General features: G+C 36.5%; 3 non-coding genes and 1 pseudogene across 3 annotated transcripts; all 4 read right to left on the bottom strand.

The window, feature by feature from the left end:
• Positions 1–2,192: 2,192 nt before the first annotated feature.
• Positions 2,193–2,371, bottom strand: LOC117149280. The gene has a single exon (XR_004460176.1). It is a non-coding gene; the product is annotated as a 5.8S ribosomal RNA (ribosomal RNA).
• A 6,985-nt stretch (positions 2,372–9,356) lies between these two features.
• On the bottom strand, positions 9,357–16,512 carry LOC117149282 (annotated as a pseudogene).
• Positions 16,513–16,903: 391 nt separating this feature from the next.
• On the bottom strand, positions 16,904–17,082 carry LOC117149279. Its single transcript, XR_004460175.1, has one exon. It is a non-coding gene; the product is annotated as a 5.8S ribosomal RNA (ribosomal RNA).
• A 677-nt stretch (positions 17,083–17,759) lies between these two features.
• On the bottom strand, positions 17,760–19,750 carry LOC117149281. Its single transcript, XR_004460177.1, has one exon. It is a non-coding gene; the product is annotated as a small subunit ribosomal RNA (ribosomal RNA).
• Between the last annotated feature and the right edge of the window lie 932 nt (positions 19,751–20,682).

The following is a 20,682-nucleotide window of genomic DNA, read 5'->3' as shown; positions in this document are numbered from 1 at the left end:
TATATAGGCATTTTTGTTTTACTTGAAAATTTTCGGCTTCGCCTTGAACTTAGACCGACTAACTCGTGATCAACCACTGTTCACACGAAACCCTTCTCCACTTCAGTCCTCCAAGGTCTCATTCGATTATTTGCTACTACCACCAAGATCTGTACCAATGGCAGCTCCATGCAGGCTTACGCCAAACACTTCTACGCATACCATTGTACCTTCCTACTCACTAAAGTTTCAAAATTTATATCACAAGTAATATAAATCATCTACTTTAGCGGTAATGTATAGGTATACAACTTAAGCGCCATCCATTTTAAGGGCTAGTTGCTTCGGCAGGTGAGTTGTTACACACTCCTTAGCGGATTTCGACTTCCATGATCACCGTCCTGCTGTTTTAAGCAACCAACGCCTTTCATGGTATCTGCATGAGTTGTTAATTTGGGCACCGTAACATTACGTTTGGTTCATCCCACAGCGCCAGTTCTGCTTACCAAAAGTGGCCCACTGGGCACATTATATCATAACCTTGAACTTCATATCAAGAAAGTTAAGGTTCTTACCCATTTAAAGTTTGAGAATAGGTTAAGATCGTTTCGACCCTAAGGCCTCTAATCATTCGCTTTACCAGATAAGATTATTTTATATAATATTAAAATGCACCAGCTATCCTGAGGGAAACTTCGGAAGGAACCAGCTACTAGATGGTTCGATTGGTCTTTCGCCCCTATACTCAATTCTGACAATCGATTTGCACGTCAGAACTGTTTCGGTCTTCCATCAGGGTTTCCCCTGACTTCAACCTGATCAAGTATAGTTCACCATCTTTCGGGTCACAGCATATATGCTCAAGGTACGTTCCAGTTAGAGGCATAAATATATAATATACATTATACATAACTATATAGAACGCCCCGGGATTGTGTTAATTAGCTATAAATAGCTAAAAACTAATCCATTATAGTCAAGTTAATTACGCTATTAGGTTTACATCCCAATAACTTGCACATATGTTAGACTCCTTGGTCCGTGTTTCAAGACGGGTCCCGAAGGTATCCTGAATCTTTCGCATTGTTAATCAACAAGAGCATATAATAAACACAAAAAATCAATGATAATTATGCCATTATATAATTCCGAAAAATTAACGCTCTGTATATATAAATCTATCAGCACTTTATCAAATTAATAACATTTATTCTGGTGTTAAAATGCAAGCAATTTATTGGAATAAACTATAAGTTATATTTTATGATAATTTGGGATATGCTAATAGATTACAATGTCCTTATATGGAAAAAATGCACATTATTCTTAATAATATTATTTAAATATTACAATTTTAATGATGAATTTTCCATAACGGATATTCAGGTTTCATCGGGCTTAACCTCTAAGCAGTTTCACGTATGTTTAACTCTCTATTCAGAGTTCTTTTCAACTTTCCCTCACGGTACTTGTTTACTATCGGTCTCATGGTTATATTTAGTTTAGATGGAGTTTACCACCCACTTAGTGCTGCACTATCAAGCACACACGACTCTTTGAAAACATCATCTAGTAATCATTAACGTTATACGGGCCTGGCACCCTCTATGGGTAAATGGCTCATTTAAGAAGGACTTAAATCATTAATTCTCATACTAGAATATTGACGCTCCATACACTGCATCTCACATTTGCCATATAGACAAAGTGACTTAGTGCTGAACTGTTTTCTTTTCGCTCGCCGCTACTAAGAAAATCCTGTTAGTTTCTTTTCCTCCCCTAATTAATATGCTTAAATTCAGGGGGTAGTCCATATGAGTTGAGTTGTATATATAACTATTTTTTGCCATAATTCTTTATATATAAATATAAAACAATCAATTAATTCGTTATAAATAGTTCCAATAGTTCTTGTAAGCAAAGTTATTTTTTATCCATTTAACGAACCAACGAAGAATATAACAAACCAAGATTTTCTTTTTCCGAATCATTAAAGAGACAATTCTAGATTGAAAAATATTTCAATTTTTTATGCTAGACATTTCTCAGTATTATTTGATTGAAAAAGAAATATTTCTCTTCGTTTTTCACATTCAAATGTGAGATAATGTTTTTCATTTCTTTTTTATATTATGAATAAAATCATTATTTAATCCAATAATATACCATATGCTTATAAAAAATTTATAAACAACTTAATTAGCATAGTCTTACAACCCTCAACCATATGTAGTCCAAGCAGCACTATAAAATTAATTAAAGTACATAACAGCATGGACTGCGATATGCGTTCAAAATGTCGATGTTCATGTGTCCTGCAGTTCACACGATGACGCACAGTTTGCTGCGTTCTTCATCGACCCATGAGCCGAGTGATCCACCGCTTAGAGTTTTATAATTCATTTTATATAATATCAATATTGTTTTTATTGAAAGAAATTAAAAAATACACCATTTTACTGGCATATATCAATTCCTTCAATAAATTTATTTTTATACCTAAAAATAAATGTTGCGATATGTCTTAGTTTCATATAAGCATTATGTATCATAAAAATCTGGTTATGGTTTGCTATTTGGGTGACACATACTGCAAAATTTATATAAAACATTAACCTGATGGATGACAGGTACAAACATTGTATATTTTAGGTTGTTGCATTAGCCAACGTATGCTCATAAACATAGATGAACAATACATATTCGCAACGCGTGTATATTATGGTCCATATACACACACACTTATTTTGAATACCACATTCAAAATTATTTTAATTTTAATTCGACTTCTACTTTCAAATTTTGTTCAGTTTCTTCGATTTCCATTTTCGAGAATTTGTTTTTATAGGAAACGCCATTGTTGTAGTAGGTACTGCCACAAATACGCACAACAACATTAATAATGTTAAAGTCTTTTTATGAGGTTGCCAAGCCCCACATATAAAATAAAAGCCATCTTCATTTTATTTTGACTTTAACTTTTGATTCCGTGGAATCATTTTGTAATATTTTTATTTTGGTAAATTGTATTTATTTGTATTATAACAAATGTTTATTAACGATAAGGATATTATACAATAATGATCCTTCCGCAGGTTCACCTACCGGAAACCTTGTTACACTTTTACTTCCTCTAAATAATCAATTCCGGTCAACTTTTGCGAAACAACCGTAACACGCAAGGGCGTCACCAGTGATCACGTCCGGAGACCTCACTAAATAATCAATCGGTAGTAGCGACGGGCGGTGTGTACAAAGGGCAGGGACGTAATCCAATGCGAGTTAATGACTCACCACTTACTGGGAATTCCAAGTTCATGTGAACAGTTTCAGTTCACAATCCCAAGCATGAAAGTGGTTCAGCGGTTTACCCGGACCTCTCGTCTAGGAAATACACGTTGATACTTTCATTGTAGCGGCGCGTGCAGCCAGGACATCTAAGGGCATCACAGACCTGTTTATTGCTCAATCTCATTATTGCTAGACGCAATTTGTCCATTTAAGAAGCTAGTGTCCTTATAATGGGACAAACCAACAGGTACGGCTCCACTTACATAAACACATTCAAACACAATAAACATTTTACTGCCACCATGAATGAAGGCTACATAAAGCTTCAGCACCATAATCCTGAAGATATCTATTTAATATATTTGAGTCTCGTTCGTTATCGGAATTAACCAGACAAATCACTCCACGAACTAAAGAACGCCATGCACCACCACCCATAGATTCGAGAAAAGAGCTATCAATCTGTCTTACACACTTATGTTCGGACCTGGTAAGTTTTCCCGTGTTGAGTCAAATTAAGCCGCAGGCTCCACTCCTGGTGGTGCCCTCTCCGTCAATTCCTTTAAGTTTCAGCTTTGCAACCATACTTCCCCCGGAGCCCCAAAAAGCTTTGGTTCCCGGGAAGCGACTGAAGAGCCATAAAAGTAGCTACACCCAATTGCTAGCTGGCATCGTTTATGGTTAGAACTAGGGCGTATCTGATCGCCTTCGAACCTCTAACTTTCGTTCTTGATTAATGAAAACATCTTTGGCAAATGCTTTCGCTAAGTTAGTCTTACGACGGTCCAAGAATTTCACCTCTCGCGTCGTAATACTAATGCCCCCAAACTGCTTCTATTAATCATTACCTCTTGATCTGAAAACCAATGAAAGCAGAACAGAGGTCTTATTTCATTATTCCCATGCACAGAATATTCAGGCATTTGAAGCCTGCTTTAAGCACTCTAATTTGTTCAAAGTAATAGTACCGGCCCACAATAACACTCGTTAAGAGCACTAGTGCAGGTTTTTAAATAGGAGGACATATGAAAAAAATACAAGTATTTAATCACATATAAGAACTCCACCGTAATACGCTTTACATACAAAGGTATAGTACTAACCACAATTGTAGTTGTACTACCCGTATGAAGCACAAGTTCAACTACGAACGTTTTAACCGCAACAACTTTAATATACGCTATTGGAGCTGGAATTACCGCGGCTGCTGGCACCCAGACTTGCCCTCCAATTGGTCCTTGTTAAAGGATTTAAAGTGTACTCATTCCAATTACAGGGCCTCGGATATGAGTCCTGTATTGTTATTTTTCGTCACTACCTCCCCGAGCTGGAGTGGTAATTTACGCGCCTGCTGCCTTCCTTAGATGTGGTAGCCGTTTCTCAGGCTCCCTCTCCGGAATCGAACCCTGATTCCCCGTTACCCGTTGCAACCATGGTAGTCCTAGATACTACCATCAAAAGTTGATAGGGCAGACATTTGAAAGATCTGTCGTCGGTACAAGACCATACGATCTGCATGTTATCTAAGAGTTCAACCAATATAACGATCTTGCGATCGCTTGGTTTAGCCTAATAAAAGCACATGTCCCATAAGGTTCATGTTTTAATTGCATGTATTAGCTCTAGAATTACCACATTATCCAAGAAACTGTTAACGATCTAAGAACCATAACTGATATAATGAGCCTTTTGCGGTTTCACTTTTAATTCGTGTGTACTTAGACATGCATGGCTTAATCTTTGAGACAAGCATATAACTACTGCAGGATCAACCAGAATAATGTTTTTCCTTCATATTCCATTCATATATTTGAATCGAAATAAGCAATATAATAGATATATAGATATATAGATTTTTCACTTTATATAATTCCATGATTTTATTATATTGAATAAAATTCAATATTTCGCCTTTGGGTAAAATTTAAATATATAAGTAAAAAAATCCATTCGATTACGCCATTTTATATAGCATTCGTAATCCATATTTTCATTTTAATTTATACTTGTTTACCAATATAACAAGAATTTCATCTAATTATTGTAATATATATATTTCTATAATTTTATCTTTTATACATACATATTTCATTATAAAATATCATTTTATTTCCAACATACATAATTATTGTATCCACACATGTACAATTTTGGTTAACCAATATAAATATTAAGTTAAATCATTTGCATTTTGAAGATAAATTTAAAATTTATCTCTTTCATATATATCTCTGGTAATATATAACATAAAACCAAGCGCATATGATAATATTTCCACATTAATATATAATTTTATATTCTTTCATAAGAATCCATATTTGTATTATACCGTAACGATATAATAATCCAACTATACGGCAGGTAATAAATTAATATTTGCCTGCCTCCAAAAATTAACGATAATATATGGAAACGATTTGTTATTCTATATATAATAGAAACTTGACTTTTGTTTCAACGATATTATCTATAAAGCGTATATTCCTATTATCCGCGGAGCCAAGTCCCGTGTTCTATAGAACTGAGAAACAAATTTGTACGGATAATAATATACTTTATTGTATGTAACCAATATAAACATAATCCGAAATAAATATTTCGAATAAAGCGGGAGGTCGGCAACCACTGCCTACCTATAGTAGTTTTTGAACCCGCTGTCCTCAAAGCGGGTATTTTCAATTCCGTTTGCCACCCAACATACGGGCTATTCTCTTATATATTAAGAGATTAATAGGAACATTTCATTTTTTTTCCATTATTCAATATATAATATGATTATTTTTTCCCTTATACATATAATAATTAATCATTTTCATATGTATATTATTTAATTTACTCATATTATTGCCAAAATCATATGAATACATAAGTTTTGAACAATATGAGAGGTCGGCAACCACTGCCTACCTATAGTAGTTTTGAACCCTCTGTCGTAATTCCGGTCGTTTACACTACTATACCCTCTCACTATAATGGCTTTTCTCTATAATACTAAGAGAATGTGGGATATTTTCAGCATTTTTTCCCTTATACATATAATAATTAATCATTTTCATATGTATATTATTTAATTTACTCATATTATTGCCAAAATCATATGAATACATAAGTTTTGAACAATATGAGAGGTCGGCAACCACTGCCTACCTATAGTAGTTTTTGAACCCTCTGTCGTAATTCCGTCGTTTACACTACTATACCCTCTCACTATAATGACTTTTCTCTATAATACTAAGAGAATGTGGGATATTTTCAGCATTTTTTCCCTTATACATATAATAATTAATCAATTTTCATATGTATATTATTTAATTTACTCATATTATTGCCAAAATCATATGAATACATAAGTTTTGAACAATATGAGAGGTCGGCAACCACTGCCTACCTATAGTAGTTTTTGAACCCTCTGTCGTAATTCCGGTCGTTTACACTACTATACCCTCTCACTATAATGGCTTTTCTCTATAATACTAAGAGAATGTGGGATATTTTCAGCATTTTTTCCCTTATACATATAATAATTAATCATTTTCATATGTATATTATTTAATTTACTCATATTATTGCCAAAATCATATGAAATACATAAGTTTTGAACAATATGAGAGGTCGGCAACCACTGCCTACCTATAGTAGTTTTTGAACCCTCTGTCGTAATTCCGGTCGTTTACACTACTATACCCTCTCACTATAATGGCTTTTCTCTATTATACTAAGAGAATGTGGATATTTTCAGCATTTTTTCCCTTATACATATAATAATTAATAATTTTCATATGTATATTATTTAATTTACTCATATAATTGCCAAAATCATATGAATACATAAGTTTTGAACAATATGAGAGTCGGCAACCATGCCTACCTATAGTAGTTTTGAACCCTCTGTCGTAATTCCGGTCGTTTACACTACTATACCCTCTCACTTAATGGCTTTTCTCTATAATACTAAGAGAATGTGGGAATATTTCAGCATTTTTTCCCCTATACATATAATAATTAATAATTTCATATGTATATTATTTAATTACTCATATAATTGCCAAAATCATATGAATACATAGTTTTGAACAATATGAGAGGTCGGCAACCACTGCCTACCTATAGTAGTTTTTGAACCCTCTGTCGTAATTCCGGTCGTTTACACTACTATACCCTCTCACTATAATGGCTTTCTCTATAATACTAAGAGAATGTGGGAATATTTCAGCATTTTTTCCCCTATACATATAATAATTAATAATTTTCATATGTATATTTATTTAATTTACTCATATAATTGCCAAAATCATATAAATACATAAGTTTTGAACAATATCAGAGTCAGCAACGGTCTTTCCTCTATAATACTAAGATAATATGGAATATTTCAGCATTTTTTCCCTTATACATTATATACATATAATAATTAATCATTTTCATATGTATATTATTTAATTTACTCATATTATTGCCAAAATCATATAAATACATAAGTTTGAAACAATATCAGAGGTCAGCAACGGTCTTTCCTCTATAATACTAAGATAATGTGGGAATATTTCATCATTTTTTCCTTTATACATTTATACATATAATATTTAATCATTTTATATGTATATTATTTAATTTACTCGTATAATTGCCAAAATCCTATGAAGACATAAGAGAATACAATATGAGAGGTCGGCGCAACCATAATATAGTAGTTGATGACGAGGTGTTGGCAACTTGATACAATTCTTTAAAAAGTCTTTATATTAATTATATGATAGGGACAATATCATATGCGTCACTAAATTGATGACGAGGTGTTTGGCAACGTGACACAAATCATTAAAGTCTTTATATTAATTATATGATAGAACAATATCATATGCGTCACTAAATTGATGACAGGTATTTGCAACTTGATAGAATTCTTTAAAGTCTTTATATCAAAAATTATATGATAGGACAATATCATATGCGTCACTAAATTGATGACGAGTGTTTGGCAACTGACACAATTCATTAAAGTCTTTATATTAATTATATGATAGAGACAATATCATATGCGTCACTAAATTGATGACGAGGTATTTGGCAACTTGATATAATTCTTTAAAGTCTTTATATCAAATATTATATGATAGGGACAATATCATATGCGTCACTAAATTGATGACGAGTGTTTGGCAACTTGACACAATTCATTAAAGTCTTTATATTAATTATATATAGAGACAATATCATATGCGTCACTAAATTGATGACGAGGTATTTGGCAACTTGATATAATTCTTTAAAGTCTTTATATCAAATATTATATGATAGGACATATCATATGCGTCACTAAATTGATGACGAGGTGTTTGGCAACTTGACACAATTCATTAAAGTCTTTATATTAATTATATGATAGGGACAATATCATATGCGTCACTAAATTGATGACGAGGTATTTGGCAACTTGATACAATTCTTTAAAGTTTTTATATCAAAAATTATATGATAGGGACAATATCATATGCGTCACTAAATTGATGACGAGGTGTTTGGCAACTTGACACAATTCATTAAAGTCTTTATATTAATTATATGATAGGGACAATATCATATGCGTCACTAAATGATGACGAGGTATTTGGCAACTTGATACAATTCTTTAAAGTTTTTATATCAAAAATTATATGATAGGGACAATATCATATGCGTCACTAAATTGATGACGAGGTGTTTGGCAACTTGACACAATTCATTAAGTCTTTATATTAATTATATGATAGAGACAATATCATATGCGTCACTAAATTGATGACGAGGTATTTGGCAACTTGATATAATTCTTTAAAGTCTTTATATCAAAAATTATATGATAGGGACAATATCATATGCGTCACTAATATGACGAGGTTGCAACTTGACACAATTCATTAAGTCTTATATTAATTATATGATAGGACAATATCATATGCGTCACTAAATTGATGACGAGGTATTTGGCAACGTGATATAATTCTTTAAAGTCTTTATATCAAAAATTATATGATAGGACAATATCATATGCGTCACTAAATTGATGACGAGGTGTTTGTTTGGCTACAGGAAAAATCATTTATTTATCGAATCATCAAGCAAAGGATAAGCTTCAGTGGATCGCAGTATGGCAGCTGCTCAACCACTTACAACACCTTGCCTGTTACAAAAGTCGTTTACAATTGATTCTAGGCTTTGTCATTGTATTAAATAATGCTTTTATATGTAACTAGCGCGGCATCAGGTGATCGAAATCCTCCTAATTTACTATGTTACAAATTACATTGGCATCACATCCATTGTCGTTTATAAAATAAATTATAAACTTTAAATGGTTTAGAAGCCATACAATGCAAATTGCCCCTTATTTATCATTGCAGTCCAGCACGGATACGACCTTAGAGGCGTTCAGGCATAATCCAACGGACGTAGCGTCATACCACTGTTCGCTCGAACAAGTATTGTGCCATTGGTCCGTACCTGCGGTTCCTCTCGTACTACGCAGGAATGCTGTCGCAACAACGTTTTGTCATTAGTAGGGTAAAACTAACCTGTCTCACGACGGTCTAAACCCAGCTCACGTTCCCTTGCATGGGTGAACAATCCAACGCTTGGTGAATTTTGCTTCACAATGATAGGAAGAGCCGACATCGAAGGATCAAAAAGCGACGTCGCTATGAACGCTTGGCCGCCACAAGCCAGTTATCCCTATGGTAACTTTTCTGACACCTCTTGTTAAAAACTCTTTAAACCAAAAGGATCGATAGGCCGAGCTTTTGCTGTCCCTGTGTGTACTGAACACCGAGATCAAGTCAGCATTTGCCCTTTTGCTCTATGTGTGGTTTCTGTCCGCACTGAGCTGGCCTTGGGACACCTCCGTTATTATTTGAGAGATGTACCGCCCCAGTCAAACTCCCTACCTGGCAATGTCCTTGAATTGGATCATACCTGAGTAATTGGAGTTATACCAAATTTTCAAATCAAAAATACATAAATGCATCGTTTTATTAAAGAATTTGTTTGCGATTATATAACAAACTCGTGATACTTTGATCAAGAAGCTTGCATCAAAACCCAATACCATAAGATATAATAAATATATCCGTATAATGGCTAGGAAATGATACACGTTCCATTTAATCAAGTAAGTAAGGAAACAATAAGAGTAGTGGTATTTCATTGACGATACCAAACCGAGGTCTAATATCTCCCACTTATTCTACACCTCTTATGTCTCCTTACACTGCCAGATTAGAGTCAAGCTCAAAAGGGTCTTCTTTCCCCGCTAATTATTCCAAGCCCGTTCCCTTGGCTGTGGTTTCGCTAGATAGTATATAGGGACAGTAGGAATCTCGTTAATCCATTCATGCGCGTCACTAATTAGATGACGAGGCATTTGGCTATTTTTTTTTTTTTTTTTTTTTGATCGCGGAGGTATGGAAATCTATCGAAAGATACTAGGTCTGTCAACACTTCAGTTTCCTAGCATGCACGATTCATTGCTGAACCGAAGTTCAGCAACGCCTACGTACTAAAACCATCCTCATAGCCATTTATATATTACCATTATTTGCGATGTTTATGCCTTTATTGATGTTATGCCAAGACAGCAAGCAAATGTTTTGAACCAAACGTTTTAGCTAAGTCCAATCTCGGGAAAACCCGCTCAGGTACATGAACTGTTTAAAACAACCGAGACTGCCTCTCATAACCTGGACGCTAATGATATGACTATCATATTTGCTGAGGAGACCCTTCGCTATCAATCTTTTAACGGATTGACCACTCCAGATCCCCCTCCAGTTCAGGGTGGCAGAATGGAATTCAATGTCACCTGCGGCTTCGAATCTGCGACGCAATTCAGTTCGTATGTCCGGTCTGTCGTATCTATTGATTTTGCGCTGGTGCGCATCATCCATAGAGTGTCCGTCTGTCACAATTTGTATGTCGATCACATCAATGTGATTTTGTCGTAGTGCCACCAGGTCCGGTTTATTAAGGCCGGATTCGCACTGCAGACTTGGTTCAACAATGACCGCGCAGCCTCTCTCCTCAAGTCCCCGCTTGATTCGATTTACTACGCAGTTGTGTCTAGCTACGCGCCTCCCATGCGATCGGTAACATTTTTGCATTATATGGTTTGTTGTTTCGGGAGCGTCACATCCTGCACGACACTGTCGTTCCAATTCGTGCCTTCCCCTTGTAGTACGAGACTTCGTGGGTAGGGCATTTATCCGCAGACGAATACCGTCTATATATTCCTTTCCTGTTAGTAAACGCGTGGGTTGATTAACCCACCCGTGTTGCGGTCCCCAATGGCCCGCTTCACGGAGTCCGCTGCCATCAACTGAGAGGTACAATTTGTTCGCCCAATATTTTTCTATTGCCGGACGCGATAACAATTCATTTTGTTCTGCAAATAATCTATCTCGGGCCCGTTGTTTTTCGGCTTCGAGGAAAGAGCTGGCTACCTCGTTTTGCGTGAGGTGAGGCCATTTAATGTTACTCAATCGTCTTAGCCTTAACATTGGAGCTACCCATCTAAGTGATGGAATTCCGAGACCTCCACTTTTTGGGGGTGCGTGAATGAATGCTATCGGCACATCCAGCGGAAGATTTAGCCATCTTCGCACATAGTATCGTATTAGTTTGTCAGTTTTTCGTAGGACGCCTATCGCCACACTCCCAAGGGCTAACTTGTGATAGAGCTGTGGGATAAGGACAGTCCTTAGGGCGAACATCCTCTGTTGTGGTTTGAGGGGGGCCTTTGTCAATCTTTGTAGCTTTGGACCAATGTCCTCGGCCGGATTGCATCGAACCCTCCCAGTTGCAGTGAAGTTGATGCCTAGGTACTTCCACTCGTCCGTTCGCTTCAATGATGGAATCTCTCTTGAGCCTACGTAAAAGCTCTGTGCCTCTAGCACGGTACACTTCTGTTTCGGCTGGCCCTTAATGCCAACGGTAAAACATTTGTCGGCATTAAGTTTGAGGCCGACGAGAGATAGAAAATCCAACGTTCTGTCCAACAATACTTGAAGTCCCATTCGAGTTTCAGCAAATAGTACCAAATCATCTGCAAACGCGGCCGCGTTAGTAATGGCATTTCCGACTCTAGCACCAATTTCGCTGGGTAGGTTTCTAAGTAACCTGTCCATTACCAAGTTAAATAGAATAGGAGACAAAGGGTCACCCTGCTTCACTCCTCTAGCAGGGACGAATTCCTCTGAACTCCAACCGTCCCCATTGAGACTGGTACCGCCACCCTCGTACGTATTCTGTACGTAGTCAACGAAGCCCTTTGGCGCACCATAAGCACGTAAGGTGTCATATATAGATGCATGCGATAGAGAATCGAATGCCTTGCTTACATCTAAATTTGCGATGTAGCAAGATCTAAAGTGCTTATGGCTATGCCTCAAGACTAAGTCAACTATCGTCGCATTATCGGCACATCCGTCGGTAGGTAAGAAGCCCCGCTGGCGCGGGTCCCAATTGATTGATGAGTTCAACCGGGTTGCCAATATTGCATTTAGCTGTCTTACCAGGACTGAAGGCACTGATATTGGACGAAAGTCTTGCGGTCGCTTCGCCGTCACCGTCTTCGGATGAAGACAGTTCTGGCCAGTCGGATAGAGTGTGGTAGATTGCCGCACCATAGAATTAGGTTCATTATTCGTAGCATAATACCTGACGGCACCTCCCTGGCTGTTTTTGGAGTTATCCCGTCAGGCCCCGGAGATGAAGATAATGAGATTCTTGATGCCCGAAGGTCATGCTCCGTAATAGCAGACCAAACCCTCTCAAGCGAGTGATCCATTTGTATCACTTCTCCACTGCAAGAGCTTGGGCTAGGCTGAGTCATTACTTCTCTCCAGTAGGGAACCATTACTTCTTGGCTTGGCATTACCGACTCATCAGTTCCATTTAGCAAGGACTTAATGCATCTTCCTTTATGCTTATCCCAGTTACGCTGGGTGACAGCATACTGCTGCCTTCTGCTTTCTCTCCTATTCCGAGGTCTCCGATGAGGTCTCGTCAGCGTGTGTCGTACACCCTGTGCCGGAAAAATTCCTAGGAGATATAGCGATAAGCATTGGAGAGTGGTTTCCTTTCCCTCGAGCTCTGCCCTGTCAATGATCGTTTGTAGCTCTTGGGCTCTCCATTTGGAATGGCATTCTACGGGGCTATACCCACGCAGTGTCCGCAAAATTTCCCTGTTCGACTGTTCGAAGGGAGTGATTGGAGTTGTTTCTGATGTTGTTACTTGGTGGTTTTGCCTTCTATAGGCGGCGCCTTATGGTTAGATTAGCAACTTCCGGGACGCGAGCTGATTGCCCTCTTATCTGCTCTATTTTCTCCTTATAATCGCCCTCTGTCTTAGCTTTTTGATGGCTTCGACGCTGCGGTTTGCAAAATACACCGCTAGTTGCTTGTTTATGTGTTTATGTCCATTTTCTTGAGCTCAACTCTTTCTCCTCATCCATTCTCTCTACTCCACCTTGCCTTTATCTCGACACGTCGACGTTCTTCATCAAGTTCGTCTGGGTGCCGAGATCGCATGTGAACACCGAGTCCTCTCTTGCTGTTAAAGGACCGGCCACATACTGTGCAGGGAACCCTAGATAGAGTAGCCGCTGCGTTTGGTTGATATTGGTCCTCCGGGAAGATGTCCACGGAGGGTCGGGTCGTCATCAGATTGTGTAAATTCATCCGAGGCTCGTTATTTCTATTTGTAGTTCCAATATGAATAAATTTATTAAGAGAGTCATAGTTACTCCGCCGTTGACCCGCGCTTACTTGAATTTCTTCACTTTGACATTCAGAGCACTGGGCAGAAATCACATTGTGTCAACACCCGCTAGGGCCATCACAATGCTTTGTTTTAATTAGACAGTCGGATTCCCCAAGTCCGTGCCAGTTCTGAATTGATTGTTAATTGATAATCGTTATAATTGATAAGAACTAATTGGTTTAACCCAAATAGTATTCTTAAAAATTTTAGCAAGAAAGTTCCACAATTGGCTACGTAACTAAACTATCCGGGGAACAAGTAACTAACATAAATGCTAGAAACTCTATTTACCCAGAACGAGCACATAAACCATGTTATTGTTTCCCAATCAAGCCCGACTATCTCAATCTTCAGAGCCAATCCTTATCCCGAAGTTACGGATCTAATTTGCCGACTTCCCTTACCTACATTATTCTATCGACTAGAGACTCTTCACCTTGGAGACCAGCTGCGGATATTGGTACGGCCTGTTGAGAAGTTTGCGTGTCCCCACCATAAATTTTCAAGGTCCGAGGAGAAAATATCGACACAACAGTATATGTCATGCTCTTCTAGCCCATCTACCATATCTCTCTGCGAAAGACTTCCATGGTAGTACGGCTATAAAACAGAAAAGAAAACTCTTCCGATATCTCTCGACGGCTTCTTTATGGTCGTTCCTGTTGCCAGGATGAGCACGAGGCCCATATTTAATAACAAACGGATACTCAACAGGTTACGGAATTGGAACCGTATTCCCTTTCGTTCAAAATTATTCAAGTGTATTATATTCGCTTTGTTATATAGTTAGGCATTTTGTTTTACTTGAAAATTTTCGGCTTTCGCCTTGAACTTAGGACCGACTAACTCGTGATCAACCACTGTTCACACGAAACCCTTCTCCACTTCAGTCCTCCAAGGTCTCATTCGATTATTTGCTACTACCACCAAGATCTGTACCAATGGCAGCTCCATGCAGGCTTACGCCAAACACTTCTACGCATACCATTGTACCTTCCTACTCACTAAAGTTTCAAAATTTATATCACAAGTAATATAAATCATCTACTTTAGCGGTAATGTATAGGTATACAACTTAAGCGCCATCCATTTTAAGGGCTAGTTGCTTCGGCAGGTGAGTTGTTACACACTCCTTAGCGGATTTCGACTTCCATGATCACCGTCCTGCTGTTTTAAGCAACCAACGCCTTTCATGGTATCTGCATGATTTGGGCACCGTAACATTACGTTTGGTTTTTAAAGTTTGAGAATAGGTTAAGATCGTTTCGACCCTAAGGCCTATAATCATTCGCTTTACCAGATAAGATTATTTTATATAATATTAAAATGCACCAGCTATCCTGAGGGAAACTTCGGAAGGAACCAGCTACTAGATGGTTCGATTGGTCTTTCGCCCCTATACTCAATTCTGACAATCGATTTGCACGTCAGAACTGTTTCGGTCTTCCATCAGGGTTTCCCCTGACTTCAACCTGATCAAGTATAGTTCACCATCTTTCGGGTCACAGCATATATGCTCAAGGTACGTTCCAGTTAGAGGCATAAATAATATAAATATACATTATACATAACTATATAGAACGCCCCGGGATTGTGTTAATTAGCTATAAATAGCTAAAAAACTAATCCCATTATTAGTCAAGTTAATTACGCTATTAGGTTTACATCCCAATAACTTGCACATATGTTAGACTCCTTGGTCCGTGTTTCAATCATACAAGAGCATATAATAAACACAAAAATCAATGATAATTATGCCATTATATAATTCCGAAAAATTAACGCTCTGTAATAATATAAATCTATCAGCACTTTATCAAATTAATAACATTTATTCTGTGTAAAATGCAAGCAATTTAATTGGAATAAACTATAAGTTATATTTTATGATAAATTTGGGATATGCTAATAGATTACAATGTCCTTATATGGAAAAAATGCACATTATTCTTATAATATTATTTAAATATTACAATTTTAATGATGAATTTTCCATAACGGATATTCAGGTTCATCGGCTTAACCTCTAAGCAGTTTCACGTACTGTTTAACTCTCTATTCAGAGTTCTTTTCAACTTCCCTCACGGTACTTGTTTACTATCGGTCTCATGGTTATATTTAGTTTTAGATGGAGTTTACCACCCATTAGTGCTGCACTATCAAGCAACACGACTCTTTGGAAACATCATCTAGTAATCATTAACGTTATACGGGCCTGGCACCCTCTATGGGTAAATGGCCTCATTTAAGAAGGACTTAAATCATAATTTCTCATACTAGAATATTGACGCTCCATACACTGCATCTCACATTTGCCATATAGACAAAGTGACTTAGTGCTGAACTGTTTTCTTTTTCGCTCGCCGCTACTAAGAAAATCCTTGTTAGTTTCTTTTCCTCCCTAATTAATATGCTTAAATTCAGGGGGTAGTCCATATGAGTTGAGGTTGTATATATAACTATATTTGCCATAATTCTTTATATATAAATGATAAAACAATCAATTAAATTCGTTATAAATAGTTCCAATAGTTCTTGTAAGCAAAGTTATTTTTTATCCATTTAACGAACCAACGAAGAATAATAACAAAACCAAGATTTTTCTTTTTCCGAATCATTAATAAGAGACAATTCTAGATGAAAAATATTTCAATTTTTTATGCTAGACATTTCTCAGTATTATTTGATTGAAAAAGAAAATATTTCTCTTCGTTTTTCACATTCAAATGTGAGATAATGTTTTTCATTTCTTTTTTAATATTATGAATAAATCATTATTAATCCAATAATATACCATATGCTTATAAAAAATTTATAAACAACTTAATTAGCATAGTCTTACAACCCTCAACCATATGTAGTCCAAGCAGCACTATAAAATTAATTAAAGTACATAACAGCATGGACTGCGATATGCGTTCAAAATGTCGATGTTCATGTGTCCTGCAGTTCACACGATGACGCACAGTTTGCTGCGTTCTTCATCGACCCATGAGCCGAGTGATCCACCGCTTAGAGTTTATAATTCATTTTTATATAATATCAATATTGTTTTTATTGAAAGAAATTAAAAATACACCATTTTACTGGCATATATCAATTCCTTCAATAAATTTATTTTATACCTAAAAATAAATGTTGCGATATGTCTTAGTTTCATATAAGCATTATGTATCATAAAAATCTGGTTATGGTTTGCTATTTTGGGTGACACATACTGCAAAATTATATAAAACATTAACCTGATGGATGACAGGTAAAACATTGGTATATTTTAGGTTGTTGCATTAGCCAACGTATGCTCATAACAATAGATGAACAATACATATTCGCACGCGTGTATATTATGGTCCATATACACACACACTTATTTGAATACCACATTCAATTATTTTAATTTTAATTCGACTTCTACTTTCAAATTTTGTTCAGTTTCTTCGATTTCCATTTTCGAGAATTTGTTTTTATAGGAAACGCCATTGTTGTAGTAGGTACTGCCACAAATACGCACAACAACATTATAATGGTAAAGTCTTTTTATGAGGTGCCAAGCCCCACATATAAAATAAAAGCCATCTTCATTTTATTTGACTTTAACTTTTGATTCCGTGGAATCATTTTGTAATATTTTTATTTTGGTAAATTGTATTTATTTGTATTATAACAAATGTTTATTAACGATAAGGATATTATACAATAATGATCCTTCCGCAGGTTCACCTACGGAAACCTTGTTACGACTTTTACTTCCTCTAAATAATCAAGTTCGGTCAACTTTTGCGAAACAACCGTAACACGCAAGGCGTCACAGTGATCACGTCCGGAGACCTCACTAAATAATTCAATCGGTAGTAGCGACGGGCGGTGTGTACAAAGGGCAGGGACGTAATCAATGCGAGTTAATGACTCACACTTACTGGGAATTCCAAGTTCATGTGAACAGTTTCAGTTCACAATCCCAAGCATGAAAGTGGTTCAGCGGTTTACCCGGACCTCTCGGTCTAGGAAATACACGTTGATACTTTCATTGTAGCGCGCGTGCAGCCCAGACATCTAAGGGCATCACAGACCTGTTATTGCTCAATCTCATTATTGCTAGACGCAATTTGTCCATTTAAGAAGCTAGTGTCCTTATAATGGGACAAACCAACAGGTACGGCTCCACTTACATAAACACATTCAAACACAATAAACATTTTACTGCCACCATGAATGAAGGCTACATAAGCTTCAGCACCATAATCCTGAAGATATCTATTTAATATATTTGAGTCTCGTTCGTTATCGGAATTAACCAGACAAATCACTCCACGAACTAAGAACGGCCATGCACCACCACCCATAGATTCGAGAAAGAGCTATCAATCTGTCTTACACACTTATGTTCGGACCTGGTAAGTTTTCCCGTGTTGAGTCAAATTAAGCCGCAGGCTCCACTCCTGGTGGTGCCCTTCCGTCAATTCCTTTAAGTTTCAGCTTTGCAACCATACTTCCCCCGGAGCCCAAAAGCTTTGGTTTCCCGGGAAGCGACTGAGAGAGCCATAAAAGTAGCTACACCCAATTGCTAGCTGGCATCGTTTATGGTTAGAACTAGGGCGGTATCTGATCGCCTTCGAACCTCTAACTTTCGTTCTTGATTAATGAAAACATCTTTGGCAAATGCTTTCGCTTAAGTTAGTCTTACGACGGTCCAAGAATTTCACCTCTCGCGTCGTAATACTAATGCCCCCAAACTGCTTCTATTAATCATTACCTCTTGATCTGAAAACCAATGAAAGCAGAACAGAGGTCTTATTTCATTATCCCATGCACAGAATATTCAGGCATTTGAAGCCTGCTTTAAGCACTCTAATTTGTTCAAAGTAATAGTACCGGCCCACAATAACACTCGTTTAAGAGCACTAGTGCAGGTTTTTAAATAGGAGGAACATATGAAAAAATACAAGTATTTAATCACATATAAGAACTCCACCGGTAATACGCTTACATACATAAAGGTATAGTACTAACCACAATTGTAAGTTGTACTACCCGTATGAAGCACAAGTTCAACTACGAACGTTTTAACCGCAACAACTTTAATATACGCTATTGGAGCTGGAATTACCGCGGCTGCTGGCACCAGACTTGCCCTCCAATTGGTCCTTGTTAAAGGATTTAAAGTGTACTCATTCCAATTACAGGGCCTCGGATATGAGTCCTGTATTGTTATTTTTCGTCACTACCTCCCGAGCTGGGGTGGGTAATTTACGCGCCTGCTGCCTTCCTTAGATGTGGTAGCCGTTTCTCAGGCTCCCTCTCCGGAATCGAACCCTGATTCCCCGTTACCCGTTGCAACCATGGTAGTCCTAGATACTACCATCAAAAGTTGATAGGGCAGACATTTGAAAGATCTGTCGTCGGTACAAGACCATACGATCTGCATGTTATCTAGAGTTCAACCAATAAACGATCTTGCGATCGCTTGGTTTTAGCCTAATAAAAGCACATGTCCCATAAGGTTCATGTTTTAATTGCATGTATTAGCTCTAGAATTACCACAGTTATCCAAGTAACTGTTAACGATCTAAGGAACCATAACTGATATAATGAGCCTTTTGCGGTTTCACTTTTAATTCGTGTGTACTTAGACATGCATGGCTTAATCTTTGAGACAAGCATATAACTACTGGCAGGATCAACCAGAATAATGTTTTTCCTTCATATTCCATTCATATATTTTGAATCGAAATAAGCAATATAATAGATATATAGATATATAGATTTTTCACTTTATATAATTCCATGATTTTTATTATATTGAATAAAATTCAATATTTCGCCTTTGGGTAAAATTTTAAATATATAAGTAAAAAAATCCATTCGATTACGGCCATTTTTATATAGCATTCGTAATCCATATTTTCATTTTTAATTTATACTTGTTTTACCAATATAACAAGAATTTCATCTAATTATTGTAATATATATTTCTATAATTTTATCTTTTTATACATACATATTTCATTATAAAATATCATTTTATTTCCAACATACATAATTATTGTATCCACACATGTACAATTTTTGTTTAACCAATATAAATATTAAGTTAAATCATTTGCATTTTGAAGATAAATTTAAAATTTATCTCTTTTCATATATATCTCTGGTAATATATAACAAAAACCAAGCGCATATGATAATATTTCCACATTTAATATATAATTTTATATTTCTTTCATAAGAATCCATATTTGTATTATACCGTAACGATATAATAATCCAACTATACGGCAGGTAATAATTAATATTTGCCTGCCTCCAAAAATTAACGATAATATATGGAAACGATTTGTTATTCTATATATAATAGAAACTTGACTTTTGTTTCAACGATATTATCTATAAAGCGTATATTCCTATTATCCGCGGAGCCAAGTCCCGTGTTCTATAGAACTGAGAAACAAATTTGTACGGATATATAATATACTTTATTGTATGTAACCAATATAAACATAATCCGAAATAAATATTTCGAATAATGCGGGAGGTCGGCAACCACTGCCTACCTATAGTAGTTTTTGAACCCGCTGTCCTCAAAGCGGGTATTTTCAATTCCGTTTGCCACCCAACATACG

Source organism: Drosophila mauritiana, unplaced genomic scaffold (assembly GCF_004382145.1).
Source record: "Drosophila mauritiana strain mau12 unplaced genomic scaffold, ASM438214v1 U_187, whole genome shotgun sequence".
Lineage (NCBI taxonomy): Eukaryota > Metazoa > Arthropoda > Insecta > Diptera > Drosophilidae > Drosophila > Drosophila mauritiana.
Note: the sequence above shows the minus strand (reverse complement) of the source record. Positions and strands in the feature narration are given on the sequence as shown.